This window comes from Cetorhinus maximus, chromosome 1, assembly GCF_964194155.1.
Source record: "Cetorhinus maximus chromosome 1, sCetMax3.hap1.1, whole genome shotgun sequence".
NCBI lineage: Eukaryota > Metazoa > Chordata > Chondrichthyes > Lamniformes > Cetorhinidae > Cetorhinus > Cetorhinus maximus.
Genome location: NC_135879.1, coordinates 216,988,894 through 217,002,987, shown reverse-complemented (window position 1 = coordinate 217,002,987; position 14,094 = coordinate 216,988,894).

Genomic DNA, 14,094 nt, shown 5'->3' with positions numbered 1-14,094 from the left:
TGGAATAAGTCCAACCAGAGTTGACAACCCTAGTAAAGGGCCACAGTGAAAATCAGATTGTTCAAAAATATAGGATGCCAATTCACAAGAAATATAGACATAATAGAGATATAGTGTTTCATTCCTGTTGTTAATCTTGAACCATTCCACATCCATTCAGTTTTGAATAGTTTTTTTTCTAGAATGTCTTAGCTTTGCTTTTCTTCTGTCAACAGTGCTCTACTCATTGGACACAAGGAACTCACTGTTTATGGAAAGGAGGTCTAATTGCTGGAATAGCCCCATGGAAAAAAAGATGTCACCTCCCAAATGAAAGTCAGCTCCATGAGTCCACGGGCTCAACATTTACTCTAGACTGAAAGGAATCTGCTAAGTGGTCAGTGAGAGAACAGTCAGCTTCATTTCTTGAGCTGGACTTAATGCCAAGTCTCCATGTGAAAAGGGCAACAGTGAAAACTTCTATTTTTGCAGCCTGTGTCAACTGGCAACTGACCCTTTGTTTCCTAATGTAGCATAATCAATTAGAAGTTATTTCCACTGAGTTGTGTTTTAAACCTTATAAAATCTCAAATCTTAAGTGGGCTATCTTTTTCTTATAGACCTCTTGTGTAGCTGACAGATATATATATATGCTGGAAAGTAATGTTGTTTATCAGGTATACATATCCTCTCACACTTTAACCCTCCAAGGACTCTGTTCCCTTCCAGCAGATGACATGGCTCACTTTACATAGAATCATAGAATGGATGCAGCACAGAAGTAGGCCATTCGGTCCGTCAAGACCATGCTGGCTCTCTGCAAGAGCGATTTAGTTAGTCCCAATCCCCTGCTCTTTTCCCATAGCCCTGTAGGTTTTTTTCCCTTCAGGTGCTTCCCCAACATCCCCAATGTCTTCAATCTATCCACTGAAGTGGAAAATGAAAACTTGTCCACTTTGGCAGGAAGAATAAAAAGCGTCATATTATTCAAATGGAGAGAGATTACAGAACTCTCAGGTACAGAGGGATTTGGATGTCCTGGTACATGAATCACAAAAAGTTATTATGCAGGTACAGCAAGTGATTAGGAAGACAAATGAAATGTTGTCATTTATTGCAAGGGGAATGGAATATAAAAACAGGGATAAAAGCAAAATACTGTGGATGCTGGAAATCTGAAATAAAAATAGAAAATGCTGGAAAAACTCAGCAGGTCTGGCCGCATCAGTGGAGAGAGAAATAGAGTTAACATTTTGAGTCCGTGTGACTCCTCTTCCGAGGTTGTTTTGTTACTGCTGTATAGGGCATTGGTGAGATCACACCCAACGCACTGTGTACAGTTTTGATCTACTTATTTAAGAAAGGGCATAATTGCATTAGAAGCAGTTCAGAGAAGGTTCACTCAACTGATTCCTGGAATCAGGAGGTTATCCTATGAGGAAAGGTTGGACAGGCTGGGCCTGTATCCATTGGATGTTTAAAAGAATGAGAGATGATCTTATTGAAACAGAAGATCCTGAGGGGACTTGACAGGATGGATGCTGAAAGGATATTTTGCCTTGTTGGAGAAACTGGAACTGCAAGATACAGTTTTAAACTCTCCTCCCCAGAGAGTGGTGGAAGCAGGGTCATTATTGAATATTTTTAAGGCTTGGAGGAAGGGCCATTGGATATTTTTAAGGCTGAATTAGATAGATTCTTGACTGACAAGGGAGTCAAAGGTTATCAGGAGTAGGAAGGAAAGTGGGTTGAGGCCACAATCAGACCACCCATGATCTTATTGAATGGTGGAGCAAACTTGATGGGCCGAATGTCCTACTTCTGTTCCTAATTCGTATGTTCCTATGTTCATAGGTCTCTCATCGTAAAACTTGTCATGAATCTTTTCTGCATCCTCTCTAAAGCTTTCACATCTTCACATCTTTTGTTAAATCTGCTACTTAGGATTTGACATAATACTCTAGTTTAGGCTGAACCAGAGTTTATAAAGGTTTCTTCATAACTTGTATGTTTTTGTACTCTACGAGCTGGATGTTCACAGTGTGGGGAGACTCCCCGTACCTGCAAAAATGGCAGCCAGGAGCCGATTCCTGGATTCGCGACCCCATTCCTGGCACCCTCAATTTTTGCTAGTATGGGATAAGTATGTGGCTGGTGCAGGCCGCGAGCCCACACCCTGCACTTCCAATCTGGCTATCTCCCTTGTGGGGGAAAGGCATCTCCTAGCCTCCTGCAACCTTCATGGAGTCAGGTCAACTTATTAATCAGTCGTGGTTCACAACCCGTCAGAGATTTCATGAACCATAATCTGGATCGGGGAACCTTTTGAAAGTTAAATTCAAAAGGTCTCACCTATTCCCTCCATGCCAACATAGGCCCCTCCACCCACTCCTAATGGCCAATCACACCCTCCATGCCAACCTATGCCCTTCCAACCACCTCCAGTGGCAAATCATACCATCCATGCAAACCTATGCCCCTCCACCCATAAACTAATAGATGTCTGGGCTCTCAGCGAAGAATGCATAATGAGGCTTAGCTGAGAGCCCAGACATCCATTGGGCTGTTGAAACTGCTTCATCCAAGGAAACCATTATTTGATTGACAGATTTCTCTCTTAGATCTGTTTCTCAATTGGTCAATGTTTACTTACATAAGATAAATAGGTGTCAAGTGCTTGCAGTTTCTGCTATTGATATTTTAAAACCACTTTTATAGGGCTGTAGTAGAAGGAATTAGTTCTAAGTAAGTTTTGAATGGGTGACTGTTTTTAAAGCCTTTTCACACATGACATTGTTTCTATAGAGTTCATTAGTTCTCCACAGAGTGTATACTGGCTTAATGGGCATTGGGGTGCCACAGGTTTGCATGGAGGGTATGAGTGGCCATTGGGGGTGAGTGGAGGGGCACAGGTTGGCATGGGGGGTCTAATTCATTCATGGGAGGTATGACAGGCCATTGGGGGTGGTTGGGGGGGCATAAGGTGGGATAAGTTGGCATGGATGGGGCATGGGGAGTATGTATGGGGCTGAGGGATTGTAAGGAGTGAGGGTTAGAGGATTGTCTTATTGTTTTTATTGCAACTTGGATCAAGTACCAGAACACAGTCAGGTGAGTATTTTAAACAGCCTTTCTGTCACCCAGCAGTCCCTGTGGCTACCTCTTAACTCAGGCCCAAATGTAGTTAGCAACCACCACCACCACAACTTGCATGCCCCTTTCCCCACCCCACCCCAGAATGAAAATCCTGCCTTTACAGACACTTTCTCCCAAGGTGGGTGCATCCAGCTGGATAAATTTCCAACTCCCGCTACACACCTCTAGGATGAAAATGCAGCCTTAAATCTCCATACATAAAGCCTACAATCGCGCATATCTTTTTAAATGCTTTCTCAAACTGTCCTGCCACCTTCAATGGTTTGAAGCTGGGTTAAATTGGCTTTAGAACATCAATACATTCACACAAAATTTTAGCAAATGCAATTTTTGACGTAATGCTTCAGCCTCCTAACCAGCACCTGGATGGCCCATCCCGACATCCACCAATCATTTTACATCTCAGGTACCAGAGGAAAGTTTATCTCAACATATTGGGGAATGAATTATAGATCTGGACTGGAGTCTGTTTGGTATACAAACTCTCTTGGCTTCCTCCCTACTGTATGTACAAGCTCCAGAGGAAGTCAAGGCAGCAAACATATTTCTAACTCCCCGATAATTGCCTGATATTCGAGGTTACTGTAGTAACCTGATGTGTAATATACCATTCAGGAAATTGTTGTAATGTAAGATCACATGATCTTGATACCCAATAGCAGAGTAGCGCAGGCTACCTCTGTAGTCAGTAGTCTTGAGTTAGTCTGAAGTGTAAAGACAGAGTTTTGAGTTGTAAGCACACATTGGGGGTGGTTGGGGGGCATAAGGTGGGATAAGTTGGCATGGATGGGGCATGGGGAGTATGTGTGGGGCTGAGGGATTGTAAGGAGTGAGGGTTAGAGGATTGTCTTATTGTTTTTATTGCAACTTGGATCAAGTGCCAGAACACAGTCATGATCAAACAATGCTTGTGGCTTGGAACCTGCCATCTCAGCTCCTACACTATTTCTTATTTGAGCTGCTGAGTTCCTTTTATAAATAAACGGAATATGTTTCTTCGAAGAACGGTCTATTCTCTGTCTTGGTACCAACTCAGTCATTGTGAAACAAGTGTGCAACCAGGATCCTCCAGCCCCAGCAAACCAAGGCACTGGATCCAACAGTTACACAAGAGCATTGATTTACCATTGTGTTATATAATGTCTATCTTGGTATGTTCATCTGGTTTCTGATTGATTCTTTGGGAATGGCTTTGATTGCCTTCACCTCATGCTAATGTAACTGACCCTGTTACTGATTGTGAGGTTGTTACCACCCTATTAACATCCGCAATACAGCCAGATCCGTTTTGAAAGGGTCCTAACACTGGGTGTCCAAAGAGCCTGGCTGTGGCAGGCAATAGGCTCCTTTTAATATGAAAATCGGGGTCCTACAATGGTTAAAGGAACCCCAATTGCCATTGTAGTTGGAAATGCAATGCAAGGGGGTTGACAAATGTAACTGTTGATCCCTGCCGCCAACCCACCCCCAACGCGACCTACCCATTGCAATATAACTTGCAAGTGGGCTGCTGTGGCCCAGCCGAGGCCTCAATTTGATGAGCTGCACCAAGATGCTTGTTTAGCCCCCTGTAGCTTACGTGCCAAATTTAAATAAGGCTGGGCCTTGAAGATGGTGAGGCCTTTTTTGCTGCTGGAATAGGTGACCGACCAGGCCACATTTCCAGTCAGTCAGCCAAAAGTCAAAGTGGACCTCACTGGTGTTATTCAGCACTGATTGTCCTCAGTCATCCACCCTGGTCAACATGTGAGTTTTAATGACCTGCTCCTGCAGCTACAGGCTTATTGGCTCAAACGATGCTTGCGGCTTGGAACCTGCCCTCTCAGCTCCTACACTATTTCTTATTTGAGCTAAATATTTTCTGAAAAATGGTTCACTTTGATTAACTGGGTTCTGCAGTTTACAAAACACCCTGACAAAAAGAACAAATTTAATCTGTACAATTTTACCCTACTGATGATGTGTTGTTGCTAGAGTAATCCAGCTCAGTAAGGGAGGAAACCCAGAGAGCAACAGCAACCTCCCTGAACAAAATGGTTGTATTGCAACCAGATGCAACAATGTAATTTTGAAAATAATGTTTACTTTTAGTTTCGTTAGTTCCTGCTCTTTCTTGTTTCCTCTTCAATTTTGTTTTGATTGAGCTACTTCAGTGTCAAAACAAAGTTTTTATGCCATTGATTGAGATGAATCTGAAAGTACCCAGTGATACATCAAGGCTTCGCTGGAGGACTGATGTGGCAGAAGACTTTAGTTGAAGTGAAGTGTTGGTCAACAAGGACATTTTTTTTGGTTTTGATACAGGAAAGGCCTATCTGTCTGTTAATGATACCAAAGTGAATTTAGTAAAATCTTGTGAGGTAGTATTTTTGTTTAAAGTGCGAAAGCAGCTCCTAATTGAACAGGAATGGAGTTGAGAGCAATGACCAGAAGAGTTAGAGAGATATAATTTAATATTCAAACGTTTTGCCTTTAACATTTCATTACATGAATCTGCAATCTACCATCCGCTTTATTTCCTGTGAATTGGTTATGTAGGGCAGAATGTAATGCCCTCCCCTGTGTTGAGTTTGCTGTTCGGAGGGGTTGGAAAGCCAGTGGGTGGGACCTCAAACATCGTCATTATTCTTCATTGTTATTGTTCTTTATTCTCAAATTTAATGATAATGAGGATCCCTGATCCAATTTTGCTTTCTAAATACATCCAAACAATTGAAGAAAGAAAAATTTGCATTTATATTGTATCTTTTATGGTCTCTGGGGAGCTTTGCAATCATTGAAGTACTTTTTAATTTATGGGGCTGGATTTTTATGGAGTTGGGATGATTCCGGAGCTATTTGAAAATGGTGGGCAAGACCCAATTCTGGCATTCCCACCCCCATTCTTGGCACCCCGAATTTTCGCTGGCACAGGATAAGAATGCAGGTAGTGAGCATGCTCCTTGCACTTCCCGCCTACACTCTCGACCTGTCCGGCTCCATTGCAGGATAGGGATCTCCCAGCACCCCGCAATTTTCGTGAAGTCAGGCCAGTCTCTCCATGACTCATGTATCATGTATCTCAGAGAGGTCTCTGCCGTGGTCAGTGCCAACAACTGCAAAAGAGGACAGCCACCTAGCGCTGCAAGAGGATGAATGATCTCCTTCATTCCTCCAGGGTAACTCTTTTCATCACTCTCAACTCACACACTCACAAACCCATCACACATCCACAGGGCCCTCACTCACTGCCAGTTCAAAGAACATCATCATTCACTCTCTCACACACACCTTTATTGTCCTCATCCCATCCATGGGACCACTTACCAGGCATACTTATCATCTGAACCATAGTCTGTATATGGGAACCTTTGAAAGGTAACTTCAAAAAGTCTTACCCTTGCACCCTATGCATCCCCCCAAGCCAACTCATGGCCCGACCCAACCCCAATGACCCCCATACCCTCCATGCCAACTCATGGCCCTTCCAAACCCATTCACCCAGTAAAAACCATCTACAGAACCAATGTACCCTTTACTAAAAACGGCATATGTGAAACTGCATAGAAAAAAACACCCATACATAATTTTTTGAAAAAAACTGGTGTTCCTACAGTCCTATAAAAGCTTCAATCAAACAGACCATTAAAGCATCAATAACAACAATTTTAAGCACTTGACATGTCTGAACCCTGTGCAAATAAACAGTGAGATATTGACAAAGGAGATCAAAGAAAAAAAACTTTATTATAACCTCAGGGAGATGTCAATCAAACAAAGTCAATGGACGGAATGATCCCAGATTTGCACTAAGTGCAGTAGCGGATGGAGAAAACAACGTTTTACCTGCCAGCCTCAATGGTGGATCTTCATGCCGTATCATCCCAAACCCACTGCATTAATTATGCATTCCTGGGAAACATGCTGTTTCCATGGCAGGCGGGCTCTCATTTGTCCACTGTACTATCATCTCGCCGCCTCATCATGCCAGGTACCATAATTAAAGAGCAGCCGCGCACCACCTCTCAGTGCTTCCAGCTCAGCACTGCTGCACAGAAGACAGGATGGCCCCGAAAGGCAAAAAGACAGCAGCCCCCTGGTTTAGTGACATGTCCCTCGAGCGTTGTTTGGATGCTATAGAGACACTCCATGATGTCCTCTACCCCCGCTCTATCCGCAGGAGGGCAGCGGCACCACCAGTCCAGTATGCGAGGCAGTGGTTGCCGTGGTCAGTACCAACACCCTGTTAAAGGGGATAGCCACCCAATGCTTCAAGAGGATGACTGGTCTCCTTTGTTCTGCCAGGATAAGTCACTCTTCTCATCACTCTCAAATCACACGCTCACAAATCCATCACACATCCACAGGGCCCTCACTCACTGCTGGTTCAAGGGACATCATCATTCACTCTCTCACACACACCGCCATTGTCCTCATCCCATCCATGGGAACACTCACCACCCACACATGCCAGGCATACTTATCATCTGGCCCCGGCAGGCATCCTGCTTACAATCTCTCCATCTCTACTCATGCAGGACAAGCTGGCAAACAACAACAGCAGGAGGTCGCAGACTGGTGGAGAAATGCCTGAAATCAAAGTCCTCAAGGACTTTGAAAATAGAGCCATCCAGCTGACCGGTGAGAATCTGGACCGTTCCTGTGCTGATGGTGAAGTCGGTGGTACTCTACCAAGTGAGGATCCAACAGTGCAATGTCTATCAGACAGCCATCCTGTGAGTGATGTGTCCTCTTTCACAGGCCACTGCCATGCACTAATTATCTCCTCTTGCTTTCGCAGGCACATCTGCCAAACAGCCGACAGAGTACATGACCCAGGGCTGCCAGTCAAGCCAAGAAGAAACCTCTGAAGAGGAATCTGTAGGCACCTTCATTGAAGACCCATCACAGCGCTCACCCACACCCTCCACCAGCACAGAGACACACACCTCAGTGGGACTTAGCTTTAGAGTAGCCTCAGAATCACAATCTGGTGAGAACATCGCACTGTCTGATCCACAGCAGGCGGGGGCAGGGACTTCCCTGGTATCCAGCTCAGAGGACAGCTGAGGCCAGAAATTTGCTAAGTCCGGGTCAGGTGACAAGCCTCTGGACTCAATCATATCTCAGTTGCTGGAGCTGCAAAGGCAAGCTCAGGAACATCAGGAAGGGATGTCCCTTGCACTCTTCAGCTTGCAGGGCATGATGGAGGATTCCATCTGTCTTCAGGCATGCCAACGCACCGTGGTCAACACTGGTAGGGTGGCGGCTGCCATGGAGACCTTGGTCCAGGATGTCGCTCCTGCGCTGCGGTGAGGGCTGAACTCCATCTCTGACGCCATGGTTGGCCTTCAACAGTGTCAATACGAGCGGGGTGTGGGACAGCTTGATCTTGGTCCAGCTACCCCTTCTCCTCAAAGAGTCAGCCAGGAGCCCTCGGGCACCCATAGGGAGGAGGATCAGCAGGTGCACACCCAAGGCCATCCACCCAGGTGACTCCAGGAGTGTTCGGCCCCTGCTCCTCTCTTCCTGTGACTCCACAGGCCAAGGAGGTTGCCACTGCCACACAGCAGGACCCCGAAAGCAGGCCGGGACCCTCCAGGTCTCAGTCCTCCAGAGAACGCCTGTCAAGGTCATCAGAGACTGCCTCCACCTCCACTGTGGATGTCCGGGGAGCACCAAGAAGTAGCAGCAGGGTTAGAAAGGTTAAGAAGAGGTAGTTGCACAGCCTGGGCTTGGGTATTAATCACTTATACATAATGTTCACTCTTGTAAATAAACTCCCAACAATGTCTCCCTGCCTATGGCTCCTTTTTCTGATGAGCAGTATTTGTGCCACTCGGATGTGAAACCTTTCTGTATGAGATAAAGGCAGGTGTCTGAGTCCAGGGCCTCTTCCCTGTGATTTGTGCAACCTTCAGACCTAAGTGATAGTCCAGCGTCACACTGCCTGGACACATTACTGATGCCTGCAACTCGATGGTGTTTGTCATTGCTGCCAGAATGTTGTGGGCAGGTGTCACAGAGTTCCATCATTCTCTCTGTGTGCTCTCAGCATCTTTGAGGTGGGGCTGGCCACCATCTCTTCAGTATCTGTGACCAGTGATGCTGTGCTCCTGAAGGGGTCAGGTGCTGAAGGCACATAAAGATCATATGCTTTTAAAGTATTATCACAGAGGGTAAGCACATTGCCATAAGTCAGACCGGAGTTAAACGTTCATAGATGCAACGTGAGAATCTTGTGGTGTCTCCTCTCTGCATGTTGTCATCATCCTCCACAAAGCTAGCAGCTATGAGGGACTCCCAGGCACACCTGTATTGTCTGCCAGTGCGAGGGCCTCATAGTCACCTTTGAGGACCTCCTCACCCTCATCCCCAGCAATGTCATCGTTATCGGAGGAGACCTTCAGCTCCTCATCGCCTCCTCAGCCAGCTCCTCTCCCTGTTGCAGCGCCAGATTGTAAAGGGAGCAGCAGGCGAAGATGATGCGTGACAACCTCTGTGGATTATAATGTAGGGCTCCATCAGACCGGTCCAGACACTAGAACCTCATTTTCAGCATCCCGATGGTTTGCTCCACCAAGTTGTGAGTTGCAGCATGAGCCTCTTTGATACCTTTGCTCTGCTGCAGTCTGAGTGTCGCACGGGTGTCATCAGCCACGTCCTCTGCGGGTAGCCCTTGTCCGCGTGGAACCAACCCTGCAGCTTCTGTGCACCCTGGAAGATGTCAGGGATCTATCACCATGAGAATGTAGGAGCTGGGGACACTCCCTGGAAACTGTGCACAGACTTGCAGGATGCTTTTCAGGTGGTCGCACACCAGCTGCACTTTCAGTGGAAGGAAGCCCTCGCTGTTGACATTGTTGATCACTTGTTGCGATGGAGATCTGAGCCACGTGAGTGTAGTCAATGGCACCCTGCACCTGTGGGAAACCCAAGATCTGGGCAAATCCAATCGCTCTTGCATCTTCACTTTCCTGGTCCCAGGCAAAATGCACAAAGTTGTGTGCTGTTGCGAAGATGGCATCCGTGACCTCATGGATGCATTTGTGGATTGAGGCTTGTGAGATCCCACAAAGGTCACCTGTGGAGCCCTGAAAGGAGCCACTGGCATAGAAATTGAGTGCCGCAGCCACTGGCAGTGGATGCCGTCCTCCCCGTGGCACCAAATCCTGCAGTAACTACCAGATATGACTGACCAGTTCCCTAGACATGCGCAGTCTTCGGCAACACTGATTCTCGGTCATCTGCAGGAATGAAAGGCGGCATCTATAGATCCTGGGCCTAGCTAAATGCCAACCAGTGAAAGCTCACTGTGGCTCTTCAGCAGCATGTGCGGGAGCCCCAGGCGCCCCTTCTTCCAAAGGGTGCTGCTCCTTCCTCTGTACAGCCAGGCACCTCCGCCAGTCTCTTCTCCGTTGTGTCCACTCTCTGTCCATCACGAGGCAAATAGCAAGTTCAACAGGCTCCATGCTCCTGATGTATCCCTTCTGCATCCTGGAGAGTGCTGGCCACCACATGAACAGCCAGAGGTTAGTGTGCTGCATGGCTGCCTGAAACCCCACCCTCCTCCGCCCCAGTCCACCTGACCAATTGGAGGCAGATTTGCCCATTGGGCTACATGCTGCTGTGTGTCAGCTCAGACACAGGCATTCTACTAAACCTCACTGCAAGGCTGCGCTGTTAGCTTGAACATTGGGGGAGACTGGTCCAAACCAGGATGATGACATTGCTGGGGGCTGTGAGCACCCCCAGCAGTGACTGCTCCATGGCCAGCTTTAGCAAGGAGATTGTACAATGTGCCCAGTTGTCCAACTGTTCTGCAGTCCACTAAAACATTCATTAGTTTGCAGTCTGTGCCCAAGGGGTGAAAAGGTAGCAGGGCAGGTAGAGAGAGCTGTTTCTAAAGCATACAGTATTCTAGGCTTCATTAATAGGGGAATAGAGTACAAGAGCAGGGAGGTTATGATGAACTCATATAAGACACTGGTTAGACCTCAGCTGAAGTATTGTGTACTGTTCTAGGTGCCACACTATTGGAAGGATGTGATCACATTAGAGAGAGTGCAGAAGAGGTTTACGAGAATGGCACCAGCAATGAGACACTTTAGTTATGCAGAAAGATTGGAGAAGTTGGGACTGTTTTCCTTGGACAGGAGAAGGCTAAGATTCTGCCTTCCACACTCACCTACGAGTTCCCTTCAAAGTGCAGACAGCTAAGTGCACGCCTTATATATGCTGTTGTGAAACACATCGTCGTGTTTTCCCACTGACGTGGGCGGATGATCCAATGGCAGTGGGTGGGGTTGATGATTCCACCAGGCTGCCCTTATAATGATATGCAGATGTATTACAGTAAGGTTCCTGATGTCCGATGACAGGAATCGCGGCCCATCATCGATGGGATGAACGTCTGATTGCAAACTGGTTTCACAACGTTGCGAAACTGATTTTTGGGCTTCTTGCCATATTGTCCGCTCATGCCACCAAACACACCTGACGCCAGCAGGCACGGGAAATTCCGCCCAAGATTTGCCCGCATCTCACAGAAACCCACTCGCATAATCTTTTTATGAGAGCCTGGACTCTCAGATGGTCTGTTATAGGCATCACATACAGCTCATAATTAGTGTGATGGCAAGTGAATGCACCAGGCCATTAAATTCTTTGCAAGGTCTTGTGGGCTGAATACATGCAAGGATGTGAGTTGAATACTTGACAGCTTCCAGGTAAAGGCTGGGGATGGAAAAGGAACCATGATACCTCATGGACAGAGATTGTATTCAATTTTATGGGTTTAACACATAAAGAGGAGATTACCATTGTAAGTGACTATTTTTCCTGACCTGAAGAGATCATTAAACATTTTCCAACAGTAAATGGTTGTTGGTGGGATGGTTGAATTGGTACTCATTTCCCCAACTAACTAGTTCACAACCCTTGAGTAATTCTTGTTCCTCTTGTTATGGTCGGGAGGGAGTCAGTTCAAACAGTACTGTTGCCTCTTATCACTTGTCCATAAATAGAAGGTGTTCTGAATTAGTATAATTTAAGAATATACAATGGCGTATTTTCCCAACCCCTCGGTTTTTGTGTGACTCAGTTTTACTAATGATCCCACAGCAAACTCAAGTTAGGATTAACTCAGCAGGTTAGTTTCATTGTGCACATTCAAAACCTACAAAAAGGAGTGTTAGCAACGTGCCACTCCACATTCACACAGTAAACGGAGGGATAGAGAAAAGGAGGTTTACGATACAAGGACGACAGTAAAACTGAATATTGGTTGACATAGGTTCCAGAGCCCCAAAGTCAGAGTCCAATGAGGGAGTCTGTCACACAGGCATTCGATGGTCAGCTGGCTGGAGATCGGTATTGTAAGATTCGCTTTATCAAGTGGTATTGATGTCGCAAGATGAAGTAGACATGCAGAGATGGCATTGGTTCTGTGGTCGATGATACAAAATCTTCCAGTAGAGTCAGGTTAAGTGGGCCGGTGGTCCAACCTAGACAGAGCTTGCTTTTGTGTGGCCTGCCATTCGGTTGTTTAACAGCAGACTGGCTGTGCTGCTCAAAAGCTGGACTCTTGAGTCATGTGACCATCCTACTCCACAGTGACTTCAACAAAGGATGTTTATCCAGCGTCTGGAACTTGGCTTTGTTTTCAGGACTGGTAATGCCTCAGCCATTATGGGTTGAACGAGGTGCCATTCATATTAAGGCTCTGGTGCTTGGGAAGCCATTGTCTCAGCAGGCCTACAGATTCTGCTAGCAAGGTTGACTTATCAAATGCAAATGGAATTCCTGTAGTTCCCTTTGAAATTGGTCTGTACCTCCCCAGGTGATCTGTTAGAAGCTCTTTAGGCTTAAAGTGGTGTAGTATTCCTGAAGCTGAGAGGAGAATTCTTTTGTTCTGGGAACCACTGGAGATGATTTCCAGACAGTGAGTCAACCAAGATTAATTGCCTTTATTCATCAGAGAAGTCCATTTTAAAAATAAGAAAAAGTAATAAGGATAAAGTTTCTAAATATATACAGGCTGGGTCTCTGTTCCGTGTCGGAGAAAGCCAACGCTCTGCATCTGTCTATGGTAAAGATAGCTCCCTCTTTGTCCTAACCACATTTAGCAACACTCCAAAGCCAGAATCCACAAAGTAGCAGGCTCCGTGCCTTCTATAATAATCCTACAGTTCTATTTCCAATGCCCCCAACACACAAATCTCCCAGTCAGAGGCAATTCCAAAGCCAGAAACTCAGTCTATTAAATGAGCCGAGAAATTACAGTGGGTTCAGGCTCATGCTTACAGGCTTGTGCCATACATCCAGCAGGGATCACCCCCCCATCAGCATTTATCATTTCCAGTTTGAACTTTCCATCTTTCTATTTTTGGAGGGTGACTCATGATTCATGTTGCAAGCTAGCTGCAGTTAATTTTGTAGCCATCAGTTGCAGTGAAATGAATTAATTGAAACCAGCACTCAATATCCCAAATGATGATTCAACCAAGGGGGCCAAAATTGAGAACTATTCTCACTGAATACCCGTGGGTCACTTTCAATAACACATGAGACAAGCACCGTTAAACACGTGCAATCACTGTGGTGTATTTTATTCCTTCCTATCCGTTTGCTCTATTGACACAGGAATATTGTGTTTTAGTGGAAAGTGGGAATGAGAAAATCCCCTTTGGCAGAGCAAATTTGGAGGCAATCAAAGAACATGCAGATAGGGAGGGAAGGTGGAGTTGAGGTAGAAGATCGGCTGTCATCTCATTGAATGTCGGATCAGACTTCAGGGACCATTTGGCCTATTCCTGCCCCTGTTTCTTACGTTATTTGTGATTATTGAAGGTGCTAATTCAACAGATTCTGAGTTTAATTTGGCCTGGGAGTGTGGGCATTGCTGGCAAGGCTACATATAATGTCCTTTCGTGTTTGTCCCAAGTAGTCATTCTAATGAGATGGTTCAAAACAGGCCAG